At 50.1% G+C, this 21,172-nt stretch overlaps 1 non-coding gene across 1 annotated transcript; it reads left to right on the forward strand.

Moving 5' to 3' along the window:
* The first annotated feature begins 2,630 nt into the window (after nucleotides 1-2,630).
* TRNAW-CCA (transfer RNA tryptophan (anticodon CCA)) lies at nucleotides 2,631-2,703 on the forward strand. Its single transcript has one exon. It is a non-coding gene; the product is annotated as a tRNA-Trp (tRNA).
* Nucleotides 2,704-21,172: the final 18,469 nt, after the last annotated feature.

The following is a 21,172-nucleotide window of genomic DNA, read 5'->3' on the forward strand; positions in this document are numbered from 1 at the left end:
CCCTTTACCTTTACTGTGTGGATTTGTTAAATCAAACTAATCAACATTCCTGACCACCCAGAGCTTCGGGGGGCTGGTGCTCAGAGAAGGTGCCTCTGGGAGGTTGGTGAAATTAACAGGGGCCCACGGCGGAGAGCGTGTGTGCAGAGGGTGGTCGGGGTGGAAGGTGGGAGCTGAGAGACTAAGGTCGAATGGAATAGCCCAAGGTCAAGGGCTGGGGGCCAGCACATAGCTTTGGTGACCCAGCCGTGAATTCAAAATAAATGGAACAACTCTCCAACCGCTTCTGTTTTCCTTTTTCTCAGTGGTTCTCAACCACAGATACTCTTGTCCCCAAGAGAAATTTGGAATGTCTGAGGATGGTTTTGGTTGTCACGACTGGGGAACTGCATCTAGTGGGTAGAGGCCAGGGATGCTCTAAACATCCTACCGTGTACGGGATGGTCCCCACCACGCAAAAGGACCGGGATCCACACGGCAATAGTGTTGAGACTGAGGAACCTACTTTCTTTTCTCTCCTTTTGTTCCTGTGACGTACACGCAGAACCTTCCAGATTCACAGATGTAGATTCTAATGAATCCCAGAGGCAAACTAGGTGGCTGAGACTAAAGCCACTGAGATTCAAAAAAATAAGTGGACAGAGCCCTTCTTGGTTGGAGCAAGGCATATCCCGCCTATGAAGAGGTAGAACACGGTCTGGGGAGCAAGTTGCCCTTGAACAATTTTGTAGGCTAGAAAGAGGAGGGGACAGAGGTGACAGGGTCTTGAAGGTACGCCCTTTGAGCCTTAAAGGGATTTGTTCTTCTTGGGGCTCTGTCCACCACCCCAAACTCTTGAGACAACCAAATGGCCAATTGCTATTCATACACACCTCTTGAAGGGATGTTGGGTTGACTTGATGGTGTTTGGAGAGGTTGTCCTGTTAGGTCACAGGTTTTAAGGCCTCATGCCTGCCCGGAGGGCCAGGACCCATGGTCCAAAGAGGCAGCATCTCCTCAGACTGGAAACTGAAACACAGAAATGGGCCTCTGGCCTTTATCTCCTGGCCTCACCTTGAGGAGGGCCGTTGTCTAGGTGACAGCTCCTGGTGGTAGATGCCAAGGTGATGTCACTTACCTGTCTCATCCTAGGAGTGGAGATGGAAGAGGGCCGGGGAGCTTCAGAGAACAAGCCAGAGCTTGAATGCCAGCTCACCAAGTTCTGCCGCCCCCTCACTTTTCTTTCCTTTCGGTATCCCTAAGTACCGCCTTGACTAAATGCCGGCTGCCAAGCGTCCATGCATGGCCTGGAGGGTTAAGCCCAGGGCAGCCAGCCTGGAGACTTTAACAAGAGGCCCAACTCCAAGGTGGATCTCGGGGCTGGAGAGAGGGAAGCCTGTTCTCTCATCCCACCCGAGATACGTCTTCTATTACCAGAATGTGAGGAGTGGGGTTTCCTGACTGCATTAGGGAGAAAGGCAGTTCCTCACCTAGTAACACCTGAAGCCTTTACTAGCTGGGATGATTCCGTTTTTAACTAAGAATAGGAGCCATGAGAACTGAATATGGGCAGGAAGGTAGAGCTAAGGAGAGACTCCAGGACAGGATAAATGAGGATCAAGAGAAAGAGACTGGAGATGAACTTTGGAAGAAGCAGCACATCTGAAAATCAGCCTGCCGACCCCGCTTAGTGATAGAGAGACCATCCCCTTCACAGCAGAGGTGCAGGATGGAGTAAGACACTGGGGAAATATGGCTATTTCGAATACCTGTCATCCTCCCTCTTTTTGCGAAGTCTCTGGAAGCTCCTAGAAAAGGCCTGGCATTGACGCAAACTTAACCGTAGAGACTCATTCATATACTAGGCGTTTATATAATCAGTATATGTACACAGCCTCACCGTGCACTGTGCCCTTCAGCAAGGAGAGTGCCTGGTATACAGTAGGTGCTTAACCATTATTTGTTTGGGACATATAATGGTGCCTAAGAGATTGTCCCTGAGACCAAGGAGTTTGTAATCCAGTGAGGGAGACAGACGTGCCAGCCAGCAATTCAAAGCAGAATGGAGTAAACACATCACCTTCCTAGCTACCTGCTCAGCTAGAAGTGAAGCATGGCTCCCTGGGGCCCAGAGAGCTTAGAAAATTTCTCCTTTGAGAGGCCCCTAAGAATTAATCCGGAGACTCTTCCCAAGATAAACCAGTTCACCCTTCTCCTTCCCTTCTGCCGAGGTAAGCCTTCAGAGCAGCAGCGCCGTCTTTTCCTACTCTTTTCTCCACTGAGGCCGCGCTCCCGGCTGGCAACGGAACAAGCTTGGCTATGGGGACCGGCTGGGGAGGAGACCACCCGCTGGATGGGGGACCTTGGGTACTGAGCCTTGGTTGCCTCATCTGGAAAGGGAGCTACTTCTGTCTTCCTTCGGGGGTGGTTGTGAGAATCATGGATGCAAAGTGGGGGGCACACCGTGGTGGGCGCCCAGTTAACTGTGTTTCCATCCGCCGATGGGCTGTCTATGTACTAGATCATGCGTGTTAATGTTCTCTGAGCAGAGGGCCCTCGTCTGACTGATTTTCCCACATCTCCCTAGTGTATTTGCCCCCGTGGGTGCTGAATAAACATCAGTGGGCAAAATATCTGAAACCACGGGGACTTCCCTGGTGGTCTAGTGGGGAAGACTCCGCACTCCAAATGCAGGGGGTCCGGGTTCGATCCCTGGTCAGGGAACTAGATCCCACACGCATGCCGCAACTGAGTCCGCATGCCGCAACTAAGAGTCCGCATGCCACAACTAAGAGTCCGCCTGCTGCAATGAAGACCCGGCGCAGCCAATAAATAAATAAATAATAAATATTTTTAAAAATATATTTCTATAAAAAAAAAAATAAAACCACGTGCCTGCTGTTACAAGGATCGTATCTTCAACACCAAAAATTGCTCCATGCCTAACGAGGACACGCACACCCAAGGCGGAGACCAATAGGACACTTTTAATAAAGTCGGTCCTGGGAGGTCTGGGTCTGTAGATGCAATGGTCACATCATGGCTCTCTCTTCCAGAGAATCTGGGAAACCAGATGTTGAAGGGCTACCTGCTCAACACAGCTTTAGAGCTTTTGGTGCATGGTGTTGAATTTGACCTTTGTAAATTGAACTCAGGGGAGCACGGAAGGTTTATCCTTCATATTGTGGCTGAGATAAATGAGGGGCAGGCACTCCCGGAACTAAGACAAAAGAAGTCCTCATTTCTGTGGTGGAATAAAAAAAGAACGATTGGGAAGCCTAAGGCTTGTAAAAAGTAAAAATATCTGCACCGTGTGCGTGGGCAGCCTGGAGAACATTGCTTTCTGCTCCCCTGGCAGTTTGAATGTGCTGGTTCTAGAAGCCTGAGAAATCATCAGAGGCCTCCGGGCTTGGAGAAGATTTGGCTGGACCTAAAAGAAGCCAGACCGCGGGGAAGACGACGTAAACATGACCTGAAAACACACAGACACGTGTTCCCAGAAGCCGCTTCCATTCATTCATGCAATATTTATTTCCTGCTTATTATGTTCTGAGCAGTAAGCGAGGGACTGACAAAGTCAAGTTGAATAAGACCCAGTGCCTCCCTGCAAGGAGCCCGGGAGCGGGTCAGGCTGGCGGGTTCAGCTTGGAAAGGGATCTTAGGAGCAGGAAAGGTTGTCAGGTATCAGGACAGGCGTGCTCCAGGGGTGCAGCCCGCACAGTCACTGCCCCCTTGTGGATGCGGGAAGTGCAACCTTGCCGAGTTCTAAGCGTCTGGCAGGTACCCAGTGAGAGTGAGGAATGATGCTCAGTGGGTCTGGGGGGCTGCCCCACCTCCACATCAAGCCTGCCCCCAGGAGAGGGGCAGCCCTGAGTTCTAAGATCGAGGATACAGCTGAACTTCACCTGCCGAGCCTCTGTCTCTCTTCCTGTTCAGAAACTCTCCACCCTGCCCTGCTCTGCAGAGGGAGCTGCCCCAAGAAGGTACCAGCAGGGGGTCTGGAGAGCTGGGTGGGGAGATCAAAGGGAAAAAGCCAATCAAATGTTCAGCCTCTCTGCTCTGGAGTGATCCCTCCTGCCTGGTCAGCACCCTGTCGCTGGCATTGAGGGTTTCATTTTTCTGGGGAGGAAAAGACCAAACACAGTAGATAATTGTAGTGGAACGGCTGATAAGTAATGTTGGGTCTCCTTTTTACAACCAATCCCTAGGGCCCCATTATGTTAATTTTTCTCCTATAACTGGCAAATTGTATAACAAGTCAGATGATAAACCAGCAGGCAAGCCAGAAATTTGCATTTTAATACAAGTGCCGGTATCATTCCCCCCTCCCCCATCTTGGGGAGGTCAGGCCCTCTCTGATCCTGGATCCTCCCTGTACCCTGCCCTCCTGGCTCCCTTCTCGAATTCTGAGTGAGTGAGTCTGGAGCTCTCAATGCATGTAGCTTTCTGCTTTCTCCAGATATTATGTGGCAGAGAGATGAAGACCCAGGGCCCTGGAGGCAGCCAGCCAGGCCCTCCCCCAGTTTTACTCAAAGAATGGGTGTCCTTGGGCCTCAGTTTTCCCTTCTGTAAATGGGGATAATTATGCCACTTACATTATAGGGTTTCTTCAATGAATGCCTGACACAGAGCAAATGCTCGATAAATATTATTAACGATATTGTCGTGTTGGTGACGATGGTGAAGGGCTCTGGGGAGCCCCCTGGGTCCCGAGGGCAGTGATTCCTAGTTGAGACTGTAGATATCACATCGGTCTCTGCTCTCTTTGCCCCTCATCTTTATTCTTCTGCACCACCTTCAATACCGCATCCTTGGACCATAGCTCTCCGCCTTTTTGTTCAGAGCCCAGGAATCCTTGAAAGGCTCTGCAGTGAAACCAGCCATGGGTTATGGAAGATCTCCTTCTCTTTCTCTTTCTCTCTCTCTCTCTTGCGCGCACGTATGTGCGCGCTCGCGCACGCACACAGACGCACGCACACACATAGCATCACCATCACCAAGCCTTCTGCTATGCCATATGGCCACACCCCGGGCAAGCCCAGTTTCCGGAATTCTAGTAATAGAACCATGCACCCATGTAAAGAGGTGACTGAGCCCCGGCCTCTGAATCACAGGCTTGGCCTCGAAGCTCTGCTCTGTCACCTCCAGCCGGATAACGCTGGAACAGCAAGCACCTTTCTCTGTAAAGTGTGGGTAAGGGCATCTACTACTGTGAGCACCGAATGGGTTAACAGACGCCCGCGCCTGGCACCCGCCAGACACCAGTTGAACACACCGGTTAGTTGACTCTGAAGGGCTCTTACAATCTCAGCCAGCCTTTCGGCATGGTGGTTCCAACTGGCAGGGACAGTCATCCTTTCACGCTCAGGAGAAACCAAGCGTTATCCAGAAAATCCTGCCAAAAACCCGGGATTATTATTTGAGCTCCAGGAGCGAGGCCTCTGGGGACTTGGCTTGCCCTATTGTTTGACTTTATAGATGTGGGCCCCTCCCACAGCCAGGAGGGAGGAAAGGGTTGTTATTGCAGCGGATTTGGGGAGGGTTCGTTTTAGAATTTCATTCACCCCCTTGAGACCATTGGAGATTCCAAACCAGGATGGGGACTAGAGTTAGTTTTGGATCCTGATGAGGTTCTTGTCCACCTCACTGGGGAGGAGGCGAGGGGCTGCTTTTCCTGCACAAAATGAGTCACAGACCACGATGAGGACTTCGGTGGTGATGTCATAGCTAAGACCATTCATTCATTCATTCATTCTACACATATGCATTGACCTCCTGTTAAGTTCCAGGTCTGATCTAAGTGCTTAAGATACATTAGGGGGCTTCCCTGGTGGCGCAGTGGTTGAGAGTCCGCCTGCCGATGCAGGGGACACGGGTTCGTGCCCCGGTCCGGGAAGATCCCACATGCCGCGGAGCGGCTGGGCCCGTGAGCCATGGCCGCTGAGCCTGCGCGTCCGGAGCCTGTGCTCCGCAACGGGAGAGGCCACAGCAGTGAGAGGCCCGCGTACCGCAAAAATAAATAAATAAATAAAAACAAAAGCGCCTACTGAAAATGGGGAGGGGAGCCCACGCTAAATAATTGAAGGTCTTCGAGAGCTGGTGTGGGGAGACGTGATGTTCTATGCTGTGTGGAAGGAAGGTTAATAAACACTCGTGACACAGGGCAGCGGCTGAGGCCTTGCAGTGCGTGGGGCCGCTTCCCAGAAAGACACGTGTGCTCCGGCTCGTGTCCAAGGCCGGAAGCATCTTGCAGGCTTGGTTTCTCTTGGTTCTCCTCCTCGGTCTGCCAGCCCCAGAAGACGTGTGAGAGGGGACCAAGGACACAGGGAGACACCCAAGACCCTCTAAATCAGAAGGCTGGGCAGTGTCCCTCCCAAATTCCCTCACTCAGCCACAGAAAGGGTGGAACCCAGCCTCTCTTTGCTTTTCCTTAAAGGGGAGGAGAGGAAGGGGAGGAGCGGGTCCCAAGCCCCTGGCCTCCTTCCGGGTATCTGATCCCCGAGATGGAACCATTGAGATGGAGCCTTGTAGGCAGGATTGCCTCATCTTCTGTGGCCCCATCTTCCCTCACAATGATGTTCAGCCACGAGACCCACAGACAGCCGTAAGAGTGAATGGCACCATGGTCCACGTCCCAGGGGAGCTTGGGCACAGAGATGCGTGCACCCAGCATGCCCTCTGGTAGCTGGGGGAGCCAGTGCTGGAGGCGAAGGAAGCCCTGCAGTGAATCAAGTTCATCCCAGGTGTGCTGCTTTCCACCTGGGGTCTGTACTCAAGCCGACACAGTCTGTACGCTGGCCTCATCTCGCCTCAGCCCAGAGCTGCCAGCACTTGGCAGCCAGAGCCCAGGACATCTCTGGATGCTGCCGGCTGCTTTGAACTCCTCAGCAAGTGCCTGGCTGCAGCGGTTTACCACCTAAATACCGCATCCGGACTCTAACAGAGAAACAAGCGCTTGGGTGACACCCAAATGCAGCATCAACACAGACGTGCTGACTTTTCCATCCGCCCCTCTGTCTCAAGAGCCCCTCTGTGTGAGCGAAACCACAGGCAAAAAAGTAGGTCACCCTGCTCTGGGTGGAACAGGGCAGGTGTTTACCAGATGCTCAGCTACCTGCTTTTTTTTGGGGGGGGGGGATGCTGTAGGCGTGTGATGAACAAGGGAGGGGGCAATCCTTTGCCTAACTCCCAACAAAGTGCAGCTGGGTAAATGGGAATCTACTTGCGTCTAAGGCAGCAGTTCTGAACGCTGTCTGAGTGTAAGAATCTCTGGAGGAACTTTATTTTAGAAAAAACAAACAAACAAACAAAACAACGACAAAACAGAAACAAACCTTGGTCTTAAGTCCCACCCAAGACCAAGTAATTTAGAATCTTTGGGGGAAAGGCTGAGGCATCAGGAATATTAAAATCTCCCCCAGGTGTCTAAGAATGTACAGTCATGGGTGAGCAGCCCCTGGTCCAGGCAGAGGGAGGGCTGCTCTTCCCTTGGTGATCCCAGCGAGGGGAGAAAGCACTGGGAGGGAGGGTGTGGCTGTATATGGAACATTCTTGCATTTTTCTACTTCCTCTGCCTCAGACAGGAAGTTCCCTCCACCTGGACCGCCTCTCTCCTCTCCACTTACCCGCACTTAACTGACTCTTCAAAACCCGATTTCATTTCCTCTCCCTCTAGTACCTGCAGCACGTGGTGTGTACGTGCTCGCCAGGAAGCTCACGTCGTTGTCTGTCCTGCTTTCTGCTGCTGTCTCGTTGCCCCTGCTGGACCCTGAGCTCCCAGTGCAAGTCTCTGTCCCAGAGACCAATGACTCTTGAAGGGTCATTTCCCGACTCTATCACGGTCACCTGGGCAGTTGTTAGAAATGAACATTTTCAGGCTCTCCTCCAGACCTACTAGATTAGAAACCCCAGGGTGGGACCAGCAATCCACATTTTAACATGTCCTCTGGGTGATGCGGAATCACTGCTCTGGGCTCTAGACCCTGGCTACTCAAAGTGTGGTCCCTGGACCAGTAGCCCCAGCCTCACCTGGGAAGTGGTTAGAAATGCAGAATAGAATCTCCGGCCCCATCCCAGACGCACTGAATGGGATTCTGCATTGATGCGCAGGGGGTGTGCACGCACAGTCAACCGTGAGAGCTGCTGAAGGAGGCTGCATCCGGGAATGCCTCGCTTGGCTCATCAAAAAGCAACACCCTTCCCTTGTCACGAGGACCTTATTCCTCAACCCTGTTCGGAAGATCTCAGCCTCTAGCACAGGCTGCGTGTGCTGGGGGCCCATAGGGAGGATCTAGAGAGGTTATCAAAACCACAAATGGCCTAGCCTCTAGCCCTGAGAAAGACCGAATTGACAAAATGTGGCTCCAGGGTTGCTGTACCCGGTCCTTGCATCCTGGACCCACCCCCTGAATGAGAGCGAGCCCCCGGACACCGTTCACATGGTCGGCTCGCTTTCAAGGTACCACGTCTGTGGAACGATGGTCTGATTGCCCCAAGGTTGTCATCGAAGCCAAGCCAAGCTTCCTGTTTGCTCGTCCTCTCCCCTGCAACCTTGCCCCTTCTGATGTTCCCCAGCCACGCTCCCCTTAATGGCACCCAAGGGGAATGGCATCGGACCTTCGTTCCAGGAGTGGGACTCAGCCACACTGGGCAGAGACAGGAAAAGAAGAGGAGAGGTGTCGTGGGAGCACCCCAGACTCCCAGCCCACTGCTCATTCAATTCCTTCCCACAAATCCTAGGCACCCACTGTGTGCATGCCGGGCGCATTCCTCCTGCTCATTGGTCACCTTAAAAGTCGTTAAAAATTTATCCAGTATGTGATTAATATTGAAATGCCAGCTTCCCCTGACAGGTTATAAATAGCTGCTTTGAGTCCAATTTTGAGGTTTTGATTTAAAAAAAAAAAAAGTAAGTAATTGTGCATTCATCTGTGACTGAATCAGAGACACCTTATCCCTCCTCTCCCGAAACCCACCGTCAAAGGCCATTACTACTTTCCTTGCTCAGAGAATATTGTGTATGGAGCTTTAATGTCCCCCGGGGAAGTAAGACCATTATAGGAAAAAAAAAAAAGACGGATTTCCATCTCTGTTCCAATACACACACCTAATTAAGATTTTATAAACACTCACCCAACGGGAAAACACACACACACACACACACACACACACACTCACGGGCACCTAAATTAGCAAGGCAAATAGCGTCTAAATGAAGTGGCTTCCTTGCCTGTTTCTGTCCAGTTTTAATTAGGTGTCTGTCACAGGGAGGGGATCACACAGTAGAATTGTCTCATTTTGAGTCTTTAGGTTTGGGCTGTCGGGTTGCTGGATCCCCCTGCTTGTCCCTTTTCCTGGGAATCACAACTTGGTCTCCTCTGAGCTTCCCTCCTCACAGCCCTCAGCCTCATGTGCTCTGGGAGGACAAGAAGGACCTTGTCTCCCAAGTGGCCACATTCCAGGGGCCTCGCTGTGGCACTAGCTCCCCAGGGGCAGCGATGCTGTGGAAGTGACCTTGGTGGAGTCACACCTGTGAGATTGCCTGGTGGGAGGGGCTCAGGATGTCAGCTCGGGGGACACGAAGCACAGGCTCTGTCGTTTCCCCAAACGTCAGCAGGGCAGCCTCCCTGCACCCCAAGGTGCAGGTCACCTGCCGATTTCTGCTCTCCCATCCCTACTGGCATGCTGTCCGGACTGGAAGAAAATCTAGGAGATAATTAGCTTTCTCCCTTTCTTGCCCCTAAGGCTATTTGGAAAAGTACATTTTTTTTCACACGTGTCAAAAATGAATTCTGCTTATGTTTTTGAGGAGCAACGGGAGGGAGGGGTTGAGGAAAGTCTCTCTCGCTCCTTTGGGCAGAGTTGGGGGTGCGTGGGGTGCAGGGCAGGGAAAACTCGCTCCTCTGAAGCCAGATTGAATGCAGGGAGAAGGGAGGGCCTGGGAGGAGCCGGTCCACCCAGACTCTGCACGTGGCCTCTGGGGAAGCCTGCTCCTTGGAGCGGATCTTTGTTTCCTGCAACAGAGCAAGAGCTGCCCCCACCAGGTGAAGCTGCATCAAAACTTTCCAAGAGACGGCTTCCCTGGTGGCGCAGTGGTTGAGAGTCCGCCTGCCGATGCAGGGAACACGGGTTCATGCCCCGGTCCGGGAAGATCCCACGTGCCGCGGAGCGGCTGGGCCCGTGAGCCATGGCCGCTGAGCCTGCGCGTCCGGAGCCTGTGCTCCGCAACGGGAGAGGCCACAGCAGTGAGAGGCCTGCGTACCAAAAAAAAAAAAAAAAAAACTTTCCAAGAGAGACTCCGGGGGCAGGGCCAGGGACCCCAGCTTCAAAGGAGACCAAAGGTGGTGACTTCTGAGTGTGCTCGCCTTCGTGGCTGTCACTCTTAATTGGACCCAGCACTCAGCAGTACTTATTGATCTGAACCATCCCTCCCATCCCTGGGAGGGGAGGGACCCAGACAGAGAGGCCAATGAGGGTGCGTGTAAAGGTGTGGGGATAATGATCTCATTGCAAAGATGATCAAAGTGAGGCCCAGGGAGATTGTGAGACAAAGCCAAGATCTCCAGGCTCCCAGCTCAAAGAGAACTCACTCATTCAGAGCTTCCTCCACCACGGAGGTATGGGGATTCAGCTCATCTCTCTGCCCAGCAAAGGCAGAAAGAGTGGAAATCTATGCAGAAAGAGCAGAAGCACTGTGGAACTGACATGAAGAAAAGACTGCTGGTAGGGATTTATTTTAACTCAATGTTAACGTCTCAAGTTCAAGTCTCTTGACACGAGAAAGGAGAGTAGCACGGCCTGCCTTTAGGGTATCTACAGTCCGCAAGGAGCATGATTAAACCTGAGTAATGATGGCCAGAGAGCCAGGTAAGAAGCCAGGTAAGGCTCTAAGAAAACCCAGGCTGGATGCCTGAAGCCTTGCAGTCTAGCCTCCCGCCAGCCGCCCGCACTTCCTGCTGGAAGAAAGGCCACCCGCTTGTGCACCCCACTGTCCTCCGGGGGCCCCTGCTCTGCCACCCACCCCCCATCCCCGGGTACAGCTGCAGCAACTGGCAAAGCAGCCAGGCCCTCGTGAATTAGCTGAAGTGACACTCGCTTTGTATACACATGTTTACAATCAGGGCCAGATGGTGAGGGATTGGCTCCATTTCAACATCACTCCAGGGTGCCCGGCTAAGCGGGCTCTGCACGTGGCAAAAAGGTAATGTGGGGAGAGGGCAACCCCTTCCTTCCCGAGACTCCAGCCCTGAATCTTCTCTCCATCTGACGAGCCCTCACTTAAAAGCAGCCTTAGTTTGCTGCTGTCAGAAGTTTTTTTTTTATCAAATCTCCTGAAATTCTACAGACAGAAGAAGCATAGCCCACTCAGATATCCTCCAGAGTTTCTTTCCCCTTTTTCTATTTTTATTTCTTGAAAAAAGAAATAAATAAAGCGTACTTGATGGAAAGGAGCTTGCGAACGATCACCAATGACAGTGTTTATGTTGCCAAATTATTTGTACTGGCAAGAAAAGAGGGCAGACTGAACGCGGATCAAACAGAGTGATTGTTTACCAAACTAGAGGGACGTTCCTAAGTGACATGATAGGAAAAGGGGAGGAGGGGGAGGATATTGGCAACACGCCAGGGACTGATTCAGACACGTCTGTGTGTTTCCATCTGCTTCTCCCCAAAAAAGACAGTAAAAGAAATGCATCAGGGACAGCTGTACTCTGAGGCCAGAAGGAAGGTCAGGACAGCAGGCCTTCATGGACACCTGAGCCAGAGCTTCCAAAATGTGGTGCCTTCCAGAAAGGTGGTGGTGATTATGTGAGGACGACCAGTCCTTCCCCCTCTGTTCTTAACCTGAAAAATCCCCTCCCAACAAAACCCAGGAAAACCAGGTACAACACCAAAAAAAAGAAAGAAAAACTAGAGATAGACTTTTATAATCTCCAACAGTGGGAATCATAAGGTCTGAGTAAAAAGCAACAAAAGTTTTTGGAAAGAACATTCCAGAATTCCTCCATCAGAATGAGGGCATCTCACTCAAATTGTCCCTCTGGGAGGCTGTGCTTTTATTCCAGGGATGTAGCCATCATTCAAAACATCTTATTTTGAAATTCACTTTTTCAAACAGACTTTAGAGTTAGTTCATGAGATCTATTTCATAGTCTAATAGCCATTACTTTAGCTGTGTGTGTGTGTATGTGTGTGTGTGTATGTGTGTGTATGTGTGTGTGTGTGTGTGTGTGTGTGTGTGGTGTGAAGGTAAGGGTGGTTGCTGGTGGCAGAATTCTAAATTCACTTGCACTAGAGAAGGTTCCAAATGGTGATTCACTGACCCTCCCCACCTAAACAATCTGGCCCAATGACGCAGCTGTGCTACCTTTGAAAACGTTTGAAGGAATCTGCCTGGACTTCTTGTTCAAGGTCCTTCCAAAAGGGAGCTCTGGAAATGATTTCCACTAGAGCAGCCCATCTGAGCATTGCGGAGTGATAACCATGACAGAGGAAAGAGATTACATTCTCTTGAAAGTGTGCGCGCACACACACATACAGAGTCAGGACGCACGTTCAGAGACTGTCCCCCAGGCATCCCCTCCCATTGAATTGGCCATTTATCCAGCCTTACACAGAAGCACAGGCCCAATCTGGCGTTTGGGTCTGTTTTGGTCACTGACAAATCCCCAGAGGCTGGAACACTGCCAGCACATAGCAGAGGTGCAATGAATAGTTATTAAATATGGATCAAAGACATATTAGATGAGGTTTGAAACAGGGAAAGGTAAGTGTGGTAGCTAGCCTCTAGCATGACCCCAATGACCCTTCCTCCTGGTGTTCACATCTATGTGTCTTCTCCTCCCAGATTGTGCCAGGGTTGGTCTCTATGACCAAGAGAATATGACAGAAGCGATGGTGTGTCATTTCTGAGATGAGGTTACCAAAGACACTGAGGACTGTGGGAACCCAGCTGCCATGTCACCAGCATCCTTATGGAGAGGCCCACATAGAGAGGTGTTGAGCCCTCCTGCATGCAGCCAGCAAGGAACCGAAGCTTCCAATAACCATCTGAACAAGCCGTTTTGAACATGGAACCTCAGACAATCTTCAGCTGACTGAAGCCCAGCCCACACCTCAAGATAACACAGCAACTTGGGGTGATTTGTTACACAACTTTTGATAACTAACACAGTGAGAGGATGGGGCAAAGCACGGGCTAGATATGCACATTTGCACTCACCCACCAGACTGTATTTTACCCCAAACCCTGATCCTTTTTTTCAAAATCTGTTGGGAAAAAAGGAAACAGTGATGGAGCTGGTAATACCTATCTTGTAGTAGGGGTTACAAATGATGCGTGTTTTGGGAACCCTTTCCACCCATCTCCAGCCCTCCTCAGATATTTCCCCTTCGGGTCAGGACAGGTGGCTCCATTTCTTTTATAACTTTTCTTTTGTCTTTTTTGTCATTTGACTTTCCAAGGTACTTCTCGGTCCCAGCTACTACAATTGCACCTGGCCTGTACTGGATACTCAATAAATATTTGTTGAATGAATGAATGAACAGCCTAGGCCCCCATTTGTGCTACTTACCACGGGGCTGACCAGGGTGCCTGGCCAAGCTCTCTTCACTGGCTCTCTCCCCTGGAATCAGGGCCCGGGCAGTGTGGAAGGGAGAGAAAAGGAAGGGATGGACCCACTCATTACTGTCGCTCTGGTAATGAGCTGGGATGGAGATGTAAAACAAGAGAACTGTGGATTGAGAGAAAGACTGGAGACTTTTCCAGCCGCTATTATTTAGTAGGAGGCACGGTGGCCGATTGGGAATGAGCTGGTTTTCGTTACCGGATAATGAACCCAAATGACGGAAGAAAGGGATGGCTGGTTGGGAAAAGGAGCAGAGAAGCTTTCCCACCCTGCTTTGTCAGGCAAGAGCCAGGGACAATCTGGGTACCAGAAAACAGGTGCACCTGGCTGGGATGAGAAGCATCCAGACGGCCTTCTCCCTCCTTGGTTCCAGAGGGAATGAATGTACATCCTCACCTTGAACTTGGAATTCAACCTTTGGGCAGAGCCAGCTTCCTCCTCTGGCCGCAGCCATCAGCTGGGCCCCTGCAGATAGCTTCCTGAGGTCTTGGGAATCTTTGCTGACCACAGACCCCAGAGTCCCTGCTGCCCACGGTGGAAGGAACATGACCTCTCTAAGCGTCAGGACATTGGGAAAAGTGTTCAGGGCCTTTGGCCTCTACTTTTTAGAGTTTCCAGATTATACAAATAAAAACAAGGATACCCAGTACAATTTGGATTTCAAATAAATGGCAAATAATTCGGTGTAAGTGTAGCCCAACTACTGCATGGCTATACTTATTCTAAAATTTATCATTGTTTATCTGGAATTCAACTTTAACTCAGCATCCTGTACTTCCTCTGGCAATCTTATGACAATCCTTCTCTTCCACCTCCCCCTTCCACGGTCTCCTGTTCCCAGCAACTACGGGGAGTGGTTTGAGATGCTGCAGTTCATGTCTGGGCCAACCTTTGGAGAGATGCGAAGATGAGTGGTGTGTTTTAGGAAGAACGGCAGTTACTAACAGGCCCACTTACTATCGCTGTGTGACAAGCCACTCCAACACTTAATGGCCTAAATCAGCCATTTTATTATGCTCAGAGACTCTGTGGGCACTTAGACACGGCACGGCAGGAATGACTGGTCTCTGCTCCACGATCGGGGGTTTCAGCGAGGAAGGTGCAATGGCTGGAGAGTCGTCATCACCTGTCTGGTGGATGATGCCGGCCATGGGCTGGGGCCTCAGCTGGGCTCTGCAGGGGTACGTGCTCATAGCCTCTTCATGTGACATGAGCTTCCCCACATCCTGGTACTTGAAATCCTTACCTGGTAGCTCAGGGAGCCAAAGGTGAGTGTCCCAAAAGACCCTAGCAGAAGTTGTCTGGCCTCTTCTGACCTACTGTTACTTGGCGGGGAACAGTCACACGTCGGCCCAGATTTCAGGGAAGGAGGACAGACCCATCCTCTCGGTGGCTGTAGTGTCAAAGGATCTGTGGGTGTGTTTTAAACTCTGACAGGTGGAGGGGAGATCTCAGTGGAAGGAGTGAGGGGATCTCACGGCGAGATGCTGGATGTGGGAAGGTTCTGATGGTGATGGAGGAGCTCCAAGGAGACGCCTCCCCAGAGGAGGGATGCTCCGAGAGGTCGGGGACCTCCGGGAATCGTGAGAACTGGGTGTCAGGCTGGGCTGAAGTCCAGGGGGATGGCAGGGATTGGGCTCCAGAAGAAACAATTACAAAGTAGGGGAGGAACAGCAGAGAGGGGTGGGAGGCATCCGAAAGCACCCCCAAAACACTCGTGGGCCAGGGAAGGTTTACACTGTACTTCATCAAAACCGTCTGCCGCTGACATTGCATTTGACTGACACCATCTGTACTGACCTTGCTTCCAGCCCCGCAGGTTCCGTCTCCACTCCCACCCATCTGCACCCACCGAGGCCCCGCGTTCCCCGTCTCCACTTGAGAACAGAACATCTGCCTGCGGCCAAACGACCTCCTCCCAGCTTGTCTACGATGGGTTTTGGCTGCCAGCACGGGGCCCGGGACCCATTCTGCAAACCTGGGAACAGCCTCCCTTTGAGGCTGGGAGACGCAGGCACTGACTTACAGAGAGGAGAGAGTTTGATGCCAACAAAGGGGAGGGGAGCTGGAGGCTCTGGGGGTGCTGGGGGTGGGAGGCTGGGCAGCCTGAGACCCCACACAGTGAACTGTACACCCCCCATTCCTCCCCGCTCCCCCCACACTGCCAGGAGGAGCCAGGAGTGACCTTAACCTCGGGGCTTTTTGCCTGGGCCATCTGGATACGCCCAGCAGCCCCCCTCCCAGCGCACCTGCCCCTAGAAAGCCACAGCGGCCTGACTGCTGTTTGTGGTGGTGCGAGCTGGCACCACACGGAGACCATGCCTTTTGAAGCCGGAGTTAATTGGATTTGACAGCATCCTCTCTTGCCTGCTCCGTCCTTATTAAATGACAGAGGAGAGAAGAGAGCAGCTGATGTCGTACAGAGAAGGAAGAGGTTAGGACACGGCCCCTTTGTGGAAAGCAATCAGTGCTCAGCCTTCCTCCAACACGCCTCACCGTGTAGGAGCTCAGACAGTGCCCAGAACTTGGGGAGAGTGCCAAAAGGTTAGCTGCCTGTATTACTATTCCTATCAGTACCGGCTTCGAGGAGAGCTGTAATCTCAGCCCACACCTACACAACACCATGCGTGTGCATGCATGTGTGTGTATGTGCACATCCCATGCATTCACACCTGGCTAACCTACGGTCTGGGATGACCTGTGACGGCCCACAGGACCCAGGAGTGCCGTGCCCCGATCTGCTGTCTGGATGGAGAATTGCCTCTCGGGGCCCAGAGCTCCAGCAGCTGAGTCACCCTGGGCTTCAGCTGCCCCGTCTGTCCCGCCCGATCTGTGATAAGAGGGTTGGAGGAGCATTACAGAGTTATTCCCTCTCCTTGCTTCCTAGGCCCATAATTTAAAGAAAACGTGTGGCTATTCAAGATTATGTCGGTGAAATTGACTAGCATGATAGATGGAATTTCGGGCTGGGTACTTCTCTTCCCTGTGGTGTGAGACAAGTCCACGTCTCTGCCGTGGCCTCAGGGGGGGCAAGGTGACTTCCCCCCACCTTGACTTCAGGTTTGCCCATTGAACTGGCTTTGGCCAGTGGGGCAGATGCAAAGGCTCGCCATCCCAAGGAAAGAACGTACCCTGGTGTCCCGCTGGTCTGGGGACGATGGAAACCCATGGAGCAGACCTGATTCCAGCCACAGCGCAGAGTCAGGCTCAGCTGGGCGCCCTCTGACCCACAGAGAGTAAATGAGCTGACTGGTGTACCCCACTGAGACTGTGTTGTTGTTTCTATACAACTCTACCACGGCCATGAATAACCCATACAGCACACCTCACCCTGTCTACAGAAATCCATTCTAGAGGTTTTGAAAATTAAATGAGAAAAAAATCAAAGTGCAAATAAATTTTTTAAAGACTCAAATGCAATGGAAAGTTAGGAAGAAGCAAGACCCATGGATTGAATTACAGAACTAGTAACAATCTCTGTGTCATAGAGCCTTATAACCATGCTGAAAATATAACGTAATGTCTGCTCAAAGCTCAACTTAATTTTTTGTTATAAATACAATTTATTTCTTTGGCCTCACTATGCGGCATGTGGGATCTCACTTCCCCAACCAGGGATCGAAGGCAGAAGGGTGGGAGAATACTTTAGACAGCCATCAGGATGTCAAGGGGGAAAAACAGCTTCTATGGTCAAGAAGAGAGAGAGCAGATCCCCAAGGAGAGAAGGGCAGGAAGAAGGCTTCGTGCAAGGTTAAGACACAAGCAGTGTGCTTTGCAGTCCTAGCCCAGAACTACAGCAAGGATATGGCTTATGCAGCTGAAGCTGTTTGACACGGAACCATTTTCCCCACAAACCCGTGTATTTTGGGGGAAAGAACCTGCTATTTCTTTTGCCTCAGAGACTTGCGCACAGATGCCTGGCTGTCATATTAATGGGAGCTTTCATGGCCAGCACGCTGAGCCTTTACACGTCAAACTGGTGTCTAGGAAAGATGCTTTCATGTCCGGAGTCCCACAGGTGCCCTAAGGAGACCACCACAGGAGAAAACCCCTGCGCTGGAACTCTGGGACCGGAGGGGGCAGCCTACAGTGTCCTGAACCGGGGAGAGAGGGAAACAGACATCGTCATTAGAAAAGAAATCAAATTGTGATATCAAAGGTCGTCATCACTCAAGGAAAATTGGGATTAAAAAAATGATACAAATGAACTTTTATACAAAACAGAAAGAGATCCACAGACACAGAAAGCAAACTTATGGTTACCAAAGGGGAAAGGGAGGGGGGAGGGATAAATTAGGAGATTAAGATGCACACTACTGTATATAAAATAGGGCTTCCCTGGTGGCGCAGTGGTTAAGAATCCACCTGCCAGTGCAGGGGACACAGGTTCGAGCCCTGGTCCAGGAAGATCCCACATGCTGCAGAGCAACTAAGCCCGTGTGCCACAACTACTGAGCCTGCGTTCTAGAGCCCGCGAGCCACAACTATTGGGCCCACGTGCCACAACTACTGAAGCCCGCCTGCCTAGAGTCTGTGCTCCGCAACAAGAGAAGCCACCGCAATGAGAAGCCCGTGCACTGCAAGGAAGAGTAGCCCCCGCTCGCCGCAACTAGAGAAAGCCCGCGCGCAGCAACGAAGACCCGATGCAGCCAAAAATAAATAAATAAATAAAATCTACGTTTAAAAAAAAAAAAGATTACCAACAAGGACCTACTGTATAGCACAGGGAACTATACTCAATATTTTGTAATAACCTATAAGGGAAAAGATTCTGAAAAAAATAGATATATATGTATGTATAAGTGAATCACTTTGCTGTACACCTGAAACTAACACAACATTGTAAATAAACTATACTTCAATAAAAATAAATTTTCTAAAAAGGCTACGAAGTGAATCAATTTTTTAAAAGGGGAAGAAATAAATGTTTGTGACGTAGTTAAAAAGAAATGACAAATTATGAAAATATGTTTTAGCTTACATTTAACCAGAGTAGGCTGTGAATGCAACTCTTTTTTAACTCTTCCAATGAACAAAAAATAAATCAAATGTTGATTTAGTGGGCATAATTTTTCTGACAAGATTGTCTGATAGTGTGATACATTCTTCATTTCACGTTTGACTTTCACAGCACAATCATAAAGAGGACATTTTTGCAAAAAAATATTTGAAGGCATCATCGATTTTCCCAGTGGCCTGTCTTAGTCCTCCAAAATTCAAATCTCTCTCTTTTGAAGTGCCTGTCATTTCAACAGCCTCGTAGGTTTTCTCTTCTGTAATTGTTAACTAGCTGAATTCTGCTTTATTCTCACTTGCCAGTAGCCTTCCGTGGGATTCAAATAATTCTCCATAATCACTTTGATCAACCTCAGGAAATGTTGCATCTCTGGAAAATTTTGAAATGGTTTTGCATGATACTCAAGAACGTTTACAACATATGGCTAACAGGAACAGACCAGCCCACAAATCTAACGATGAAGGATGAAAAAGACGCTAGTGTTAAGTGTGAGGGGTATGGGAGTAGGGGCAGAATTTGTAAGAGGACAGCACAGGAGTGGCCGTTTTGGGGTTTTGGCAAATTTGGTTTTCCTATGCAAAGTCCCTATAACCTCAGGGACTTCAATCTTGAGAATGTGGAAAGCCTTTGTATATGATCCAGGGATATTCTCTATAATATGTAAAGAGCTCATACAAAGCAATGAGGGAAAAAATGGGCAGAAACAAAGACCTATTACGAAAAACAAGAAAGAAACACAGGAGGCTAACAACCATAGGAAAAAATATTCCACTCCACTGTAAACAAAGAAACGCATGACAAATCAGTATTTCCCCATCAAATGAACATTTTTTAAATTCTAATTCTCGATGCCGCTAAGTTTATAAAGAGCCGGACCCTCCTTATACACTGCTGGTGGACTGTAAATTGGTACACGCTTTCCAGAGAGCAAGTGCAAAGCTATATCGAGGCTTAAAATCATTTCAGCAGCACCATATTTTTTTATAAAGTCCCATGTTGCCTGTTCATATCCCCACATCATTCTTAAAATGAACAAAGACTAAAATCAAATGTTGATTTTAAGGGCGTAATTTTTTCTGGGGGAAAAATCGTCTAGTGGCACAAAACAATATCCTTCGCTTTGAGCGAAGTTAATTGCTTTTTCAGCTCTCTCTAAAGTTTGATCTCTCACTTGGAGGCCACTTTGCACAGGAAATAAAGACTTTCCCTCGGCATCCCCGTAGGAAAGGCCAGGGAGCCAGGCAGAGCTGCATCAAAGCCTCATCACTGAATAAGAAGCAGCTCCTGCCCCACCCAAGGGACGCCTAGCTCACCTGCCTCTGTTTCCTTCCTCAGCAAAGTCCAACTACTGTTAAGTTCAGGCCTGTGTGTGCATCCCAGGTAGCGAGAAGCTGGGATGTTAAGCTCTTGACAGCCAGGACTCCACCCATATGCCAACAGTGGTTATTTCTGGGTAACGGGGGTTAGGGAGCTTTTCAACTTTCTTCTTCAAACTTTCTGTGGGTGCAGAAATTTCTACAGTGAGAACCTTCACATTTACAATCATAAAAGGAGATTATTTTTTTAAAGGGAGAGAGGGGAATCTCATGAACAAAGCACAGAAATAGAACTGAGAGGAGGGATGAAGAGAAAATGTCAAGACAGTTCCGAGGCTAGAAGCTTCAACAGCAGGTGGGTTGGGTGGATCAGACGGTGAGGGTCCAAATTTATCTGCACTGAAAGAGCGTTTATCTCTGTACGCAGTGAGGAGCCGGGCATCGTGAGAAGAAGGCAATGCTTGGGGGTGGGGGCAGTGGGGAAATGGAGAAAGCATTGAGCAGCTGAATCAACCCTCACCTGAAGTACACCCTACCTCTGGATTTTTCAGACACATATGCCAATTAATTCCCTTTATTTTTTTAAGCCACTTTGAGTCAGGTTTTCCATTTCTGGCGACAGAAAGTATTCCAACTGGTAGAATTTCCAAAGGAATATGGCTCAGAGTAAGATGTTGAGGTGGACCTGCCACTCCTGTCCCAGTTAAAAATGGACAAGTCACTTATAATTCGCTGAGTCTTAGTCATCCCTACAGATGGAACAGGATGCTTCCGTTCTCTCTCACCAGCATAAGAATAAACATTTTTAAGATATAATGAGACTCTTTGATGAGCAGAAGATTTGAATTTTTCAAGTCCCACTTGCAGGCACAAGAGCAGTTGGTCCAGCTTCAGGGACTGAATTACTTCTGAGGGTCAGATCTGCGGGGAAGCGTGCAAGAGATAAGAAGGGTCAGCTGCGTGCATAGGAATCACGGAGGGATGCAGATTCTGATTGGACATGTCTGCGGTGGAACCCAAGACTCTGCACTGCCAATAAGCACCAAGGGGCTGCAGAGACAGCCAGGAGCTGAAGTCAGATCACGGAACACAACACCTCTTACGGCTCCCTTCACAGGACGCTGAACACCACGTTTAAGAACTTAAGCTCTGGAGTCAGACCTTCCCTCCCCACCCCCTTACCAGCTGTGCGACCTTGGCATATCACTTACCCTCTCTAAACCTTGGGTTCT

The sequence above is a fragment of the Phocoena phocoena genome, chromosome 19 (assembly GCF_963924675.1).
Source record: "Phocoena phocoena chromosome 19, mPhoPho1.1, whole genome shotgun sequence".
NCBI classification, from domain to species: Eukaryota; Metazoa; Chordata; class Mammalia; order Artiodactyla; family Phocoenidae; genus Phocoena; species Phocoena phocoena.